The sequence below is a fragment of the Rutilus rutilus genome (genome assembly GCF_951802725.1).
Source record: "Rutilus rutilus genome assembly, chromosome: 13".
NCBI classification, from domain to species: domain Eukaryota; kingdom Metazoa; phylum Chordata; class Actinopteri; order Cypriniformes; family Leuciscidae; genus Rutilus; species Rutilus rutilus.
In genome coordinates, this window is record NC_140218.1 from 2,664,503 (window position 1) to 2,679,696 (window position 15,194).

The window sequence follows — 15,194 nt, forward strand, 5'->3', positions numbered from 1 at the left end:
TAAGCACGAGAGAGAGCCCCGGTCGCGCGCGCGCACTCTCACGTCTTCAAACAACACGAGCGCTGTCTTGCTCTCTCTCCCTCGCGCATATTAATCAAAATCAATTGACACGATAGAAAAAGGGCGGAAGACCGAAGTTTCACGTGAAGCGTTCGGAGATTTTTTTCCTCCTGAATTACAGCGGAGTGTGAATTGTGCTAAAAAATAAACTGCCGGGATAATCACACAACTTGGCGGTTGGCAACCTTCATGTCCGATTCGCGAACTAATGACTCATTTGAACCGATTCACTTGAATGAATGGTTAAAACAACTGATCTGTCTAACACTGAACTCACGAGAAGTCTGAATCGGTGTATAACAAATCGGTAACACTTTACAATAATGTTCCATTTATTAAATTCTAGTTAACTACATTAGTTAACATGTACTATTAATAAACTGTACATTGTTAATTTGTTAACCATTGTTAATGTTAATTTCAACATTTAGGCTAGGCTACTAATAGCCTACATTAGGCTATTGAAGTGTTTTTTTATGTTAACAAATAAAATAAAAGAAAAAAACACTTCAATAGCCTAATGTAGGCTATTAGTAGCCTAGCCTAAATGTTGAAATTAACATTAACAATGGTTAACAAATTAACAATGTACAGTTTATTAATAGTACATGTGTTTATTGCTTTCCTTAATAAGTAGGGGGGGAAATCGGAAAAAAATCGTAAATCGAATTAAAAAAAATAAAATCGGAGATTTTATTTTTAGGCCATATCGCCCAGCCCTAGGTCATTGACATGCTTGAAAAAGTCCTGCTGACCAACACTAACAGACCTCAGTCTCATCCAAAACGCCAGCCTTCTAGGAGTCTCCCTAGGATCGAAGGTTTTGATGCTTTAAGCCTGGCTCACACTACAGGACTTTTAAAATCCTAACCGATTGTGAAATCTGGTTGCAGCACACACTTAAGGAGAATCTTTGCAGATATTCTTCCCTCAGATCTCAAACATGCTCACACTACAATATTTGAGAATAGTGGTGCATCACACACTACAAGATATTCTTAAGATTTAGCACCTCACGAGACGCGATCTCATGGGGAAGAGCATGCAAACAAAATGGATAGTGTGTCGCGGCAACTTGCTGTATTAATACTTATTCTTTGTAGCAATAAAAAACAAAAGAAAATCAAATGAAGCGTGGACGAGAAAATGGTTGGGAAGTCGGGATCAGCATGGATTGTCTGTTCTTCAGCGAGAACTAGAGGTACGATTTTTAACTGTTTTAAAATGTTTACAGTAGTGCGCTAGCAAGGGCTAGATTGTTTACAGTTGTTTGGCAACATGTTAGCACTAGTTTATATGATATTTTTTTCTGTATGCTTACATTTTTTATTAATTTAAGTTCCACAGCAACTTGATGTCCAAAGGAACTGTAAGGATCTGGAGTGGCAAGAACTGAAGTAACTTGCTGTAACACATTAAGTTTCTGTCGCTCGATAGAATCTGCATCCCCTTTGTGACGTTTCGATCCCGATTTGGGAGTGGGAAAAGAGGTGGTGAGTTCTTCACCCCTTCTTTGGGCAGAGGGATGTGGTGCTGTGGTTAATGAGATGATAATTAAAGTAAGAGAAATTACATTGTTATTACAGCACAGAAGAGAATCCAAAGATCTTGCATTTAGAAATATATCAGAGCATATAGTAGAATATTTATAAATGATTAAATATCTCCATAACATGTAAAAGAAGAATAATAATATGTAAAGAATAATTAATAAAATAAATCATTTGAATAAAGACATTATCATAAACATTGACCATTTTGGATACACCAGTTATGAAAATGTCACTGCTTGATCTGTTTTGTGCAAACTTATAAAATAGGACACCTGGCATCCTGAATGACAAAACAACTAATCTGTCATCACTTTTTCAGCATTTTATTAGTCTTTACATCTACAATTGTTATTTTACCTGGTGCCTCGGATGTATTTATAATGTCCTCATCGCTGGTGGGGTCATCCATGTCCTGCCCGTCAATCAAGTCTTTGACAGATTGATCAAGCTGAAAAACAATTCTATGTCAGTGCAAGAATTTAAAGGATTAGAAAAGTTCCTGATAATTAATATCTAATTATGCTAATATCTCCATTACTTAAGCACACAATATGCCTGTCCATAATACTGCTCTGCTTACACTGGTCTCACTGGGGCATTGGGCAACATGTTTTATGAGTGAGCCCTTTCTCCACACTCCCACTCGGTTTAGGTTTGAGAAGCTTGGTGTATTGTGTCCGTAATGTTGTTGCTCTTGTTTCCACCTCCTCCACTGAAAATATACACTGACACTGACATACACTGTGTTTCCTCTCTAAATTCAACTGAACTAATATCATTAAATATTAGTAATATTATTCAAACAAACAAACAAACAAACAAACTAACTGTGCAATTCATCTTTTGTTAGACCTGAATGTAGCAGATGATCATTGACCTAGATCTAATGTTTACATTAGCTAGTGCGCTAGCAACTTTTTACACTCACCCGGTACGTTCAAATCTGAAGCGATCTCTCCCCAGCTCTTCTCTTTGTCGCTCCGGTTGTGGTACTTTTGAGGAGACATTAAATAGGCACTCATACTGTTGCCACATCTCCACCATCCGTTCTTCCATCTGCTCACTTGGACGTGGCTTTGTACAAGAGTTAAAAACGATATAAATATTGTTCATCTTCTCACACAAACCGCTCGTTTCGTCCATCAATGTGTACTTACGATGGGGAATTGTTTAATTTGGACGATGGGGAATTGTTTTAATTTGGACTCTGTGCATGCTCTTTGAGACAGTGACCACAGACCTGCATTATAGGACTGACAGACAAGAACGGTTTGACCTAAAAAATATCAAAATTGAAACTACTGCGGAAAAAAAGACACCTACATCTTGGATGCCCTTGAGGTAAGCTAAAACATACCAAAATTTAATTTCAAAGTGAACTATCCCTTTAAAGTCCCCCCGTAGTCAATAATTGTATCCCTTAACCCTCTGATTATCTTCATTTGGGCCGACACTCATTATATTTGGGTCTCCAGGGACCCCAGAATATAACATGCAATTTTGAAACAGAATAATAGTTTTTTTTTTTTTAACAAATGTAATTTTACTCTGTTTATTAATGTTTTTACTCTACATTTGTGCAGTATTTATGCTATATTTTAAAGTTATATACATTTAAAAAAGTTTTTTTTTTTTTTAAATAGGTTTTTATACAAAAACAGCTTTTTATGTAAAATTCACTTTATAAAAGACCCACATTTCTAAATTTCATTTATAGGGATAACATGGATAAGTGTACATGGTTGGTTTAGTGTAACATTTTTGCCCATATTTTGGAAAATGTAGTTTTAAAAGTAAAAAATGATAATTTTAGTCACTAAACAAAATGTAGAAATTTGGGTCTTTTATAAAGTGAATTTTACATAAAAAGCTGTTTTTAAAAAAAGAAAAAAACTTTTTTTTAAATATATCATAAATCCTCGAAACCTGCATAAATGTGGACAAAACCATTAATAAACAGAGCAAATTTACACTTGTTAATAAAAAAACTATTCTGTTACAAAGTTACATGTTATTGTCTGGGTCCCTGGAGACCCCAAAGACAATGAGTGTGACTATTTTTTTCATGCTAACATAAAATAAAAATGTGTAGATCTATAAAGGGTTGAGAGTCGTACAAAGTTTCATGCCATTTGGACAAAGAGAACATTTTTTTAAAATTCAGCAAAAGTCATTTGCGGGTTAAAAGGACCCCGAAGAAAACCAGAGGGTTAAAGGGATGGTTCGGAGTCAAATTAACCTAGGGTCCTTTGCACCATGACCTCGAGCCAAACACCCTAGAAGTCTTTTTCCCCTCGGTCGAACATTATTACAGTTAGAGCTTATTTAGAGATATCAGCCGGATGGGTTAGTGCAGGCGCTAATGGATCCAATGATGAATCTCGTAAATTACCCACTAATAATGCCCAGAATGGCACCAAACTTCTACAGTAAAACAAATAGGTTCTGTACTCATAAAACGAGGCATTGGAAAGTTTGTAAGTACATCAGGAGTTTATTTAAATAACACTTGCCTGACGGCTCATGCTAGCGCTAACCCGGACACCGACGTCACTTCAGTGAGTTGAGGAAAGCCATAAAAGTGTAACGACGCCCAGCTCCAGGAATGCACTCATATTTTGTTGGTAGTACCAGTTTATAACAATTATTAGTTAACACTAAGTTGTTAACACTTCGGAAAAAAATAATAAATTGTCGTTAGTTTTGTTCACATTGTCATGTTAATTATAATCGAATGCATTTTGTTTTATTGACCACAATATTATCATTGATATTTGTTTGAGAGGGGCACTTCTGATTCATTTTGAAAAAGGGGCTCGAGCACCAAAATCTTTTGTAGGAGACTTTGAGCTTTGTAAGTTTGTAGATCTTATACATGCAAAAACATCTACATAACACACTAAAGAAAAAGAAAACATGAAAACACATCATATGAGCCCTTTAATACATTAATACACATGTAATGCAACCATTATTAAAAACATGATGTATAAACTTGAGCTTCCATTGTTTTCCAAAAGTGAGCTTGAACTGTTTCTTCTTCTTCTCATAATTATGAAAAATTAATATTTCATCAGTCTTTGTCTCCCTCTGCTGGTACAACACAAACACAGAGATATTCAGGCTCTTTATTTACTCTGTGACAAAACTCAGAGCTTTTTGAGTTACTGTGCGTTTATACACATAAAATGATTAATCTATGAATGAGAAACTGTAATTTGCTGTGAAATAAAAGGTGTTTCACTGCCGCCTCATCAGGTCTGTCAGAGGATCGCTGAGATCTACATGAAGTCTTCATTTCTAACAGTGAAGTCACTGTATCTTCAGTCTCTGTTGATTCTGTTGACTGAGTCTCTATAGTGGATCCTTATTCACCATCAGATGATCAGCAGAAGATCACACTGTCATCTATAAGTCCTAAAATAAAACACACACACAGTCACATATGCAGTATGAGATATTACATCTGTCACATCTTTTCATAAGAAAACTAACTAGATAATCTATATTAATTCATCCTCTAGCATGATCATATCGCTTCTATCTGATGCTCAAAGTCACTTTACAAAATCAAAAGCACATGAAAGGTCACTTTCACACACCGGACAGCTGATCCAGAACCAGCAGAAATGACCATTACACTCACTACACATTTAATATCAGTTCATAACAACCCAGATCTCAGATTATCACACACATAAGGCGTCTTTACACACAAACCAAATCTGAAGCGGCATAAAATCACAAAATGTGCATTTACACAGAATGTTTATTGCTTCTCTGACGCCGAGAACATAAATGCATTTACACAGGAATTAGTTATTAAAATCGCGGGAAATAATACTTTGAACATTACTATTTTAAAACTACAGTTTTAACAAAGCGTTATAAAATGAATTTAAAAGTAATTAAATATTAAAGAAATAAAACTCAAGATAAATAAAAACACAGAATGTCAGATTTCCTCTGTGTGATATAGCGATCTCACGCTCTGATGTTCGTCATAATTCTGTGGTACTGAGAGCTATTTTATATTTCTTAATAAAACTATTCCAGATGGAACAAATGCTACAAATATATTATGAATTATTACACCGGGTCGATCACCGCAGGATTTATTCATGTTTTTCAAAGAGCCAGAAAGAACAATTCTGCTGTCGTCAGCGTTTCAGGCAGTGTGTGTGTGTGTGTGTGTGTGTGTGTGTGTGTGTGAAATATCGTCCTCAAGAAGATGATTTCTGGAATATAATATCACACAGTGACGGCGAATAAGCATTAGCGTATCTGAGAGAAATGTAGAAGCGCGTTGATCTGCCAGTCTCTTCAGAGGAAGATTACAAACGGCGAAAGCCAATTGATTACACACGTCGACTCTGTTATTCTGGTGGTTTCTTCACGATGTGAGTACAGGACACTTTTACTTTATTGTCTCTTGTTGGCTGACATTTTTTAATTTGGCTAAAACAATATGGATTATGGCTGATATGTTTAGACTTCCGCTTCTTGATTCTCGCGCCGTGCGTTTGGTTGTCATGACAATGGCGTAGTTTAGAGCGACACAAGATCGCGTTCATTTACACTGAACAAAACAATATCAGAGTCATCTTTGACACTCGGGGCTGAGGCGGGTCAGACCCGGCATATTTTAAGTCTGCTTTCATGCGGCATTGTGTCTTTCCACAGAAGTTTGAGCAGACACAGAGCCGCTTTAGAGCAGCCTTAACTCGCTGTGTAGAGATGCCTATAGAGACAGTTAAAGGGGAAAAGCTGAAATAACATTAATATTATTTTCACAATCAGTCAAAACAGTATGAGCAGAATTACACTCATATTAAACACAGTTTAAAGCATTCCGCTGATTCCGCTAATCCGCTCCAGGTTTTCCCGCTCGCTCCGCAGCACCACTCACAGTATACGAAAGCTGTCGCATTAAAGGGATACTCCACTTTTTTCGGAAATATGCTCATTTTACAACTCCCCCAGAGTTAAACAGTTGAGTTTTACCGTTTTAGAATCCATTCAGCCGAACTCCGGGTCTGACGGTACCACTTTTAGCATAGCTTAGCATAGATCATTGAATCTGATGAGTCCAGTAGCATTTCTTTCAAAATGAGGAACTAGGAACTACTCTCATTCCGGCGTAATAATCAAGGAACTGTGCGGCCGTACCATGGGTGCTGCAGGCGTAATGATATGACGCAGCGCCTGAAAATAGGTCTAATAGGTTAGACAAACTTAGTCCCGGTCACGTTGGAAGAAGTTACCGAGCTGGGGACTATTTTCAGGCGCTGCGTCATATCATTACGCCTGCTGCACCCATGGTACAGCCGCACAGTTCCTTGATTATTACGCCGGAATGAGAGTAGTTCCTAGTCATATAGGCTTAGAAAATCGCAACTTTTCATTTTCCGTCGATCTTAGTACACGGTTTAACTACAGAAGAGTCAAGTTTTAAATAGGAAAAATATTGAAACTCTTTGGTCATTTTGAAAGAAATGCTACTGGACTCATCAGATTCAATGATCTATGCTAAGCTATGCTAAAAGTGGTACCGTCAGACCCGGAGTTCGGCTGAATGGATTCTAAAACGGTAAAACTCAACTGTTTGACTCTGGGGGAGTTGTAAAATGAGCATATTTCCGAAAAAAGTGGAGTATCCCTTTAACAGTGGTTGAATCTGCGAAATTAGTCTTTTTTTCTTTTCTTTTTTTTTTGTATTTATGTCGGTAATGTTTTGCTCTTGGTCTTCTGGCTCTTTCTACTAGTGCTAACAACTTCTACAACCAGGGCTGGACTGGCCATCGGGCATACCGCGCACTTTCACGGTGGGCCGACGTGCTTTTTGGGCCGATACATCTCATACTCATACATTATTTTTATTATTATTATTTTTTCTTTTTAACGGCCCATAAAATGTGTACATCGGCGGCCCATTCGTTTTGTTTTGTTTTGCTTAATTGGCGGTGCTGGGTTTGTGCCGGTGTAATGCACTGGTCAGAAAAAGTCAGCGTTAGTTTTTTTTTCTTTTTCTTCTGACAGACCAGCCCATGAAACACGTAGATCAGCGGCCCATTGGTTCTTTTCTTGATTGACACTGGGCTGGGCCAATCACAACTTTAAACGAGTGAGCGAGCGTGCAGCAGTGTCAGTGTGTATCTGTCAAAATAGTCAGCAAGATGGAGAAGAAACGCAAGGAATGTGCAGAAAAACAGCGTGAAAAAATAGAAACAGGCCCTTAAAGCAGACACTGTAAAATGTGTCAAAATATACACTACCGTTCAAAAGTTTGGGGTCAGTAAGATGTTTTAATGTTTTTAAAAGAAGTCTCTTCTGCTCACCAAGGCTGCATTTATTTGATAAAAAACAAACAGTAATATTGTGAAATATTGTGACAATTTAAAATGACTGTTTTCTATGTGAATATACAGTAAAGTGTAATTTATTCCTGTGATCAAAGCTGAATTTTCAGCATCATTACTCCAGTCTTCAGTGTCACATGATCCTTCAGAAATCACTCTGATATGATGATTTGATGCTCAAGAAACATTCATTATTATGATCAATGTTGAAAACAGTCGTGTACAATTTTTTTTTCAAAATTCTTTGACGAATAGAAAGTTCAAAAGAACAGCATTTATTTAAAATAGAATATTTTCTAACATTATAAATGTCTTTACTGTAACTTTTGATCAGTTTAACTCATCCTTGATGAATAAAAGTATTGATTTATTTTATTTCTTTCCCCCAAAAATAAAATAAAAATTCTTACTGACCCCAAACTCCTGAACGCTAGTGTTTAATGTTACAAAAGCTTTAGATTTCAGATAAATGCTGTTCTTTTCAACTTTCTATTCATCAAAGCATCATGAAATAAAAATGTAAATAACTGTTTTCAACACTGATAATAATCATAAATGTTTCTTGAGCATCAAATCATCCTATTAGAGTGATTTGTGAAGGATCATGTGACACTGAAGACTGGAGTAATGATGCTGAACATTCAGCTTTGATCACAGGAATAAATTACACTTTACTGTATATTCACATAGACAACAGATGATTTAAATTGGAATAATATTTCAGAATATTACTGTTTTTGTTTGCATTTTTAATCAAATAAATACAGCCTTGGTGAGCAGAAGATACTTATTTTAAAAACATTAAAAATCTTACTGACCCCAAACTTTTGAACGGTAGTGTATGTTTCCTGCCCTTCATCAGCTCCTGTGGCAGATGATGATAGTGAGGAGGATCAGGAGAGAGATGAGAAAGTGTAGAGCCTGCGGTAAGCAGAACTACTTTCAAAACACTTAGGCTATGTCATGAGTGTAGGAACCCATAACCCAGTTAATTTCCACATCTGCATAGTTGACGATTACCGCAATTCACTAGAAATGTAATGAGAGGCGTTTGTAAACCATGTTTTCCGCCAAAATAAAAGCTTGATGCAGTTTCCGTCAAAATAAAAGATCATGTGCTTATCTCTTTCAAGTATAGAAATTGGTACAAAACTAATTATGAAAGTTTCCTTTATTGTTTTAGTGCATTTGTTTTACAAAATATGGCTATTACTGTCATTGGATTAATATTATAACTATTATTATGTAGTAGGTGTAATGTAAATAGACACTGTAACTAAAAGAGGTTTGAATTTTTCTTTGTTTAATTTGGACACTGAATATGGGTTGGAGCTTTTAATCTTGAACTCTCAAAGTGCACCAGATTGATGAGTTTAACATTAAAATGCACAAAATTTTCTTACGGGGAGGCATGCCCCCGAACCCCCCTAAGGACCGAGGTCCACCCACCACAGTTTTACCAAAAATCCTGTGAGAAACACTGGTATTGCTATGCCAATGCAGATTATAGCTTTATTTAGGCTTCATCACTGTATTAATAAATGGCACACTTTTACTTATTTCATCTGTTAACTCTCACTCGTTCATATACTCACTCATTACATGGCATTAGTGGTTTTAAGGAATTGGAGTTGGTATGCATATATTTAAGGGCGTGCAAATATGGGTGGTGTTTATGATCATATAGTGGGCCAGTCTGGGCCAAAATGCCAGGGCCGATTTTTAATTTTTTTCCCCAGTCCAGCCCTGTGTACAACATATCCACGTTCTTAGAATTAGCTGCTTGTCTAATCAAATTATTGTACTCTCGATCAGATCTAATACAAATAACTACATTTTTTGTTGTTGGCACACTTTGTAGTGTGCCAACCCCCCCAAAAAAACAAAATAGTGCCCCTTTTTTGGTTTAGGCCACTGCCCCTTAAAATGTCTGTGCACGGCACACACACACACACACACACACACACACACACACACACACACACACACACACACACACACACACACACACACGGTGTTACTGAACCTGGTACAATTTACTTATATTTCTAGTGAGTAAATCAGCCATTTGAACTTTAAATAAAAAGATGATGAAAATCGTTAAAAACTGTTCTTACTGTAGTGTCTTCAGTTTATAATGTGGATCATCCCTCAGATCCTCTAACAGCTTCACTCCTGAGTCTCCTAGATTATTCCAAGACAGATCCAGATCTCTCAGGTGTGAGGGGTTTGATCTCAGAGCTGAAGCCAGAGCAGCACAACCTTCATCTGTCACACCACACCTATACAACCTGTAGAGAACAATGACACACATTAAGCCTATATCCAGAGATAAACATGACACTTAAAAAATAACATAATCCTGTCAATATGAAATATATACAAATACTCATTAGTTCACATTGTGAAAATTCATCAGTTAGGATTAGGGGATTGATTATAGAGTTTGTAGAGTATAAAAATCATTATTTCTATGGAAAGTCCCCATAAAACATGTAAACCCAACGTGTGTGTGTGTGTGTGTGTGTGTGTGTGTGTGTGTGTGTGTGTGTGTGTGTGTGTGTGTGTGTGTGTGTGTGTGTGTGTGTGTTTGTGTGTGCGTGCGTGTGTGTGTGTCTCTGTGTGTGTGCTTGTGTGTGTGTGTGTGTGTGTGTGTGTTTGTTCGCGGGTTATTCAGATAATTGTTATAAACATTTCTGCATCCTCTTGGAGAATGTGGGACTCTCCTATAGCTTACAGCAGTGGTCACCAACCTTTTCAAGCCTAAGATCACATCCAAAGTTCAAATGTAAACCAAGATCTACCACTTGCATAAAATTATGAAAAAACAAGGCCACAATGTAGTTCTACTTTGACATTTCAAAATATTTATTTAACTATACAAATAGTATATAACTATACAAACTGTCAACTATAATTCAACATTTGCGGAGGTGCGCGTGCGGCAAAAAATGACGTCATTGTAACAGCGCGCGCGCCTCCGCATCCGAAGATGCACGACTTTCAGCCGAATCTGCCCGAGCAGACGGATATTAGTACATCTCATCACACCGGCACCCAGTTTGCGCGTCTAAATCAGTTGTATGGTCTGGTTTTCAGTCTAAAACAGTTGCGTCAAGTATAAATGCCTCGTCTGTTTGGGGAGGTGCGCGCGCAGTCAGCGGAGGCTAGCGCTGCGGTGCCAGGCGAAAGTATAAACAAGGCTTAAGTCAGCGGTTGTTTTACAGACATTATATGTAAACTATAGGCTATTTGATTGGACAGATATACCCCTTTCCCTCCCCTAGACACCATTTACTACACACATATTAAATTAATATATAATAATGAATAAAAAAAAAAAAAACGATCTTCACGATCGACATAAAATGCTTCCAAGATCGACTTGTCGATCGCGATCGACGGGTTGGTGACTCCTGGCTTACAGTGTCTCCAGCAGTGGAGAACACCCTCTCAGAAAGGGGAGAATATGCTTGAACACACATGTAAGATCCAGACAGGTGAAACATACTATTTTTAAAATGGGTTTGAATGATTGATTCATAAAGACTTCACTTGTTTCACTACTGGATGAATCAGCGCTCTATCAGTTAATAAACTTCTCTCTGTTTATGTCTCTGACGCGGTGAGTCCCGCAGGCGCTGGGCTAACGTTACTCCGCCGCGGTGCGACCCGACCGCTGTAAAGTAGTCCGAGTCTAAACGCTTATTACAGGCTTACCGTAGTGATTCAGGATAGGACACAAACACGCTTTGAAAAAAGGCATTCATGATGTACTCGCTTATTGTATAATACAATACCATCATATTACAGACAACTGGTGTAATTATGCAGTTGTGGAGACGAATGATGATTCCAGAGCAACACATGCAGATACACTACCAGCCAAACGTGCGGGATCGCTAATATCTTTAAGGTTTTAAAAAGAAGTCTCTTCTGCTGCATTTATTACATTAATAATAACAGTAATATTGTGAAATATTATTCCAATGTAAAACAGCTCTTTTCTACGTGAATATATAGTAAAGTGTAACTTTCTATTCATCAAAGAATCCTGAAAGAAAATTGTACACGACTGTTTTCAACATTGATAATAATAATAATGAATGTTTCTTGAGCATCAAATCATCATATCAGAATGATTTCTGAAGGATCATGTGACACTGAAGACTGGAGTAATGATGCTGAGATTCAGCTTTGATCACAGGAATAAAGTACATTTGAAAATATATTAAAATAAAAAAACAGTTATCTTAAATTGTCATAATATTTAATAACATTACTGTTCTTTAGTATTTTTAATCAAATAAATGCAGCCTTGGTGAGCAGAAGAGACTTCAGATCCAGATATATGGATATATTTTCTTTTTGTATTACCGTCATGTTCACTTTGTTTCATTTTCCATAAGAGTGTTATAAACACTCACTTCCAGCCAATGGTCGCACACGGGTTAATGATATCGGCGTGAAGCGACACAAGTGCGTTCTGAAGCTCACACCAGAAGTGATGCGGAAGATGAGCGGCATTCCTGTGAGTTTCACAGTTCGCTTATATCACGCTTCAGAACGTGCTGACGTTTAAGACAAACATGAACTCCTGAATGTGTGTGTGTTGGCCGGAAGCAAAGGCTTATATTGTAAAAAGTTTTAAATATTTGTTTCACTTCAGAAGCACTGATTCATCAGCTGGGGTTTATGGATTACCGTCATGTTCACTTTGTGTGGTTTCTGAATCCACTTGCATTACATGGACTCACAGAGATGATTATTTGCTTACACTACAATAAGGTTTCATTTGTTACACACTAGTTCACTACATTAGTTAACATGAACGAACCATGACAGATTCTTCTACAACATTTATTAATCTTAGTTGATGTTCATTTCAACATTTATTAATACATGTTTGAAATCAAAAGTTGTGCAGATGTGTCCATTAAGAATCACAGGGAAAGGGATTGGGCGATTCGGCCGTGGTGAAGTTCTCTGGCACATGCCGTACATCACCAGTAGGGGGCAGTCCTGTTTCTCTCTCAGTTATAGCGGCACTGAAGACAATAATGTGCAGCGATGTGTTAAACTCTCTCTGGTGCGTATTGACAGCAAGCGGCGAGCTCATAAACGTGTGAGAAACACATTTGTAAGTAGAATATATTGTTTATGAACAGCTCAAATAGAAATAAAATATTAATGATTCAGTGATCATTGGTTCTTACATGCTTGTCATGGGCGTTTGTAGCATAAAAGAGTGTTACAATAACTTTTTATTGAACTTATAAGTGCAAATATACCGTCCCATTTTATCAGCCCTAATTCCCACATTGTGGAATTATTACACTGTGAATTCATTTCTTTGACATTTAAATAACATATAAAAGATCTTTTGCAAGGACACAATGACGAAAATGTGACTTATGTCAGTCTAACATAAAATTATATTGCATTTTAATGTCTATCTTTGCCAAAGATATGAACTTTTCAGACATATTAAAATATTTTAATAATATTGTTCATTCATTGGCCACTTAAAAGTACGATCTGTAAAAATGAATAAATGAATAAATCCCCCGGTTCACTCGAGCAGAACCAGTCCTATTTTAACGTTTCTGATCCTGCGTTTCTTCTGTATTATAAACGTTCAGAAACCGGTTTGATTAGAACAAATACAGATTAATAACGTTATTTTGTTGTACTTTTTATTGTAGCCTAGTTTATAATAATAATAATAATAATATTATTTAGGCTATAATACTACTAATAATATCTCTCTTTTCTTTTCTTTGTTTAATGCCATGCCAGCTTCTATGGATATATATATTCAAGGTGAGGAACAGGTTTTTTATTTAAATAAAACTAAAACGAATTAAAGTGAAAAAGCCTACATTCCTCATTCGGTACGAATCCAGATGTTTCATGATTTGCGAATCAAGCTGAACTATTAGGCCTATTATGTAGGCTAAGCTTTGTACTCGGCATTATTGACGTAAAATATCATCTTCCCCATATAACAGCGCAGTGAGGCGGTGGACACGCTGAACGCCACAGATTATATTACAGACTATTCAGATTGAGCGCTGGAACATTTTATATGTTTGACTGTATTTTATTCAGAGGCGAATAGAGGAGATTCCTTAACTTTTAAAATTAATTTTACACTCCTATGGCCAACTTTCTTTATTAAAAAATAGTAACACTTTATAATGGGCTAAGGTTTCATTTTGTTAGCATTAGTTAACATGAACCAACAATTAATGAACAATATTCTACAGCATTTATTAATCTTAGTTAATGTTAAGCTCAACATTTTATAAGACATTTTTAAGATCCAAAGTTGTATCTGTTAACATGCACTGTGAACTAACATGAACACTAATATTTTATTAACTAACATTAATAAAGGCTATTGCTCTCTGTTAGTTCATGTTAGTTAATGCATTAACAAATGACACCTTATTGTAAAATCAAGTCAAGTCAAGTATATTTGTATAGCGATTGTATCAAAGCAGCTTCACAGTATTAAATTAAAATAATACAACAAGGTTTGTTTCTAGTGGAATTTATTGATTTATTGAATTAAATATCCCCAGAATATCCCCAACTGAGCAAGCCAAAGGCAACAGTGGCAAGGAACCGAAAAACTCCATCAAGTGACCTAATGGAGAAAAAAAATTGGAACTGGAGCTAAGCCGTTTAGGGCTTTATAAGTCAGTAGCAATACCTTGTAATTAATACGGAACTTTATAGGTAACCAATGCAGTGATGATAAAATCATATTTTCTTGATCTAGTAAGAACTCTAGCGGCGGCATTCTGGACTAACTGTAGCTTGTTAATTGAGGATGCAGGACAACCGGCTAATAAAGCATTACAGTAATCTAGTCTCGAGGTCATGAACGCATGAACTAACTTTTCTGCATCAGAAACTGATAGCATATTACGCAGCTTAGCAATGTTTCTAAGGTGGAAAAAGGCGGTTTTTGTAACATATGAAATATGATTTTCAAAAGACATGTTACAATCTAGTATAACACCCAGGTCTTTTACTGTAGAGGATAAAGTAACAGGACATCCTACTATATTAAAGTTGTATTGTGAGAGGTTTTGTGGGCGGTTTTTTGAACCGATGATTAGTACCTCTGTCTTGTCTGGATTTAATAAAAGAAAATTACGCATCATCCAATCTTTTATATCGTTAACACACTCTGTCAATTTGGATAATTTAG

At 36.5% G+C, this 15,194-nt stretch overlaps 1 protein-coding gene and 1 pseudogene across 2 annotated transcripts in view; both read right to left on the reverse strand.

Moving 5' to 3' along the window:
* Nucleotides 1-15,194, reverse strand: part of LOC311302520 (uncharacterized protein) — a 747,744-nt gene that overhangs the window by 600,254 nt on the left and 132,296 nt on the right. The window lies entirely within an intron of this gene.
* Nucleotides 4,086-15,194, reverse strand: part of LOC311302355 (NACHT, LRR and PYD domains-containing protein 3-like) — a 32,141-nt pseudogene continuing 21,032 nt past the window's right edge. Inside the window, exons 10-11 of the transcript XR_014630321.1 lie at nucleotides 10,090-10,263; nucleotides 4,086-5,030 (exon numbers count right to left, since the gene is read on the reverse strand). The product of XR_014630321.1 is annotated as an NACHT, LRR and PYD domains-containing protein 3-like (transcript). The remainder of the gene's footprint in view (nucleotides 5,031-10,089; nucleotides 10,264-15,194) is intronic.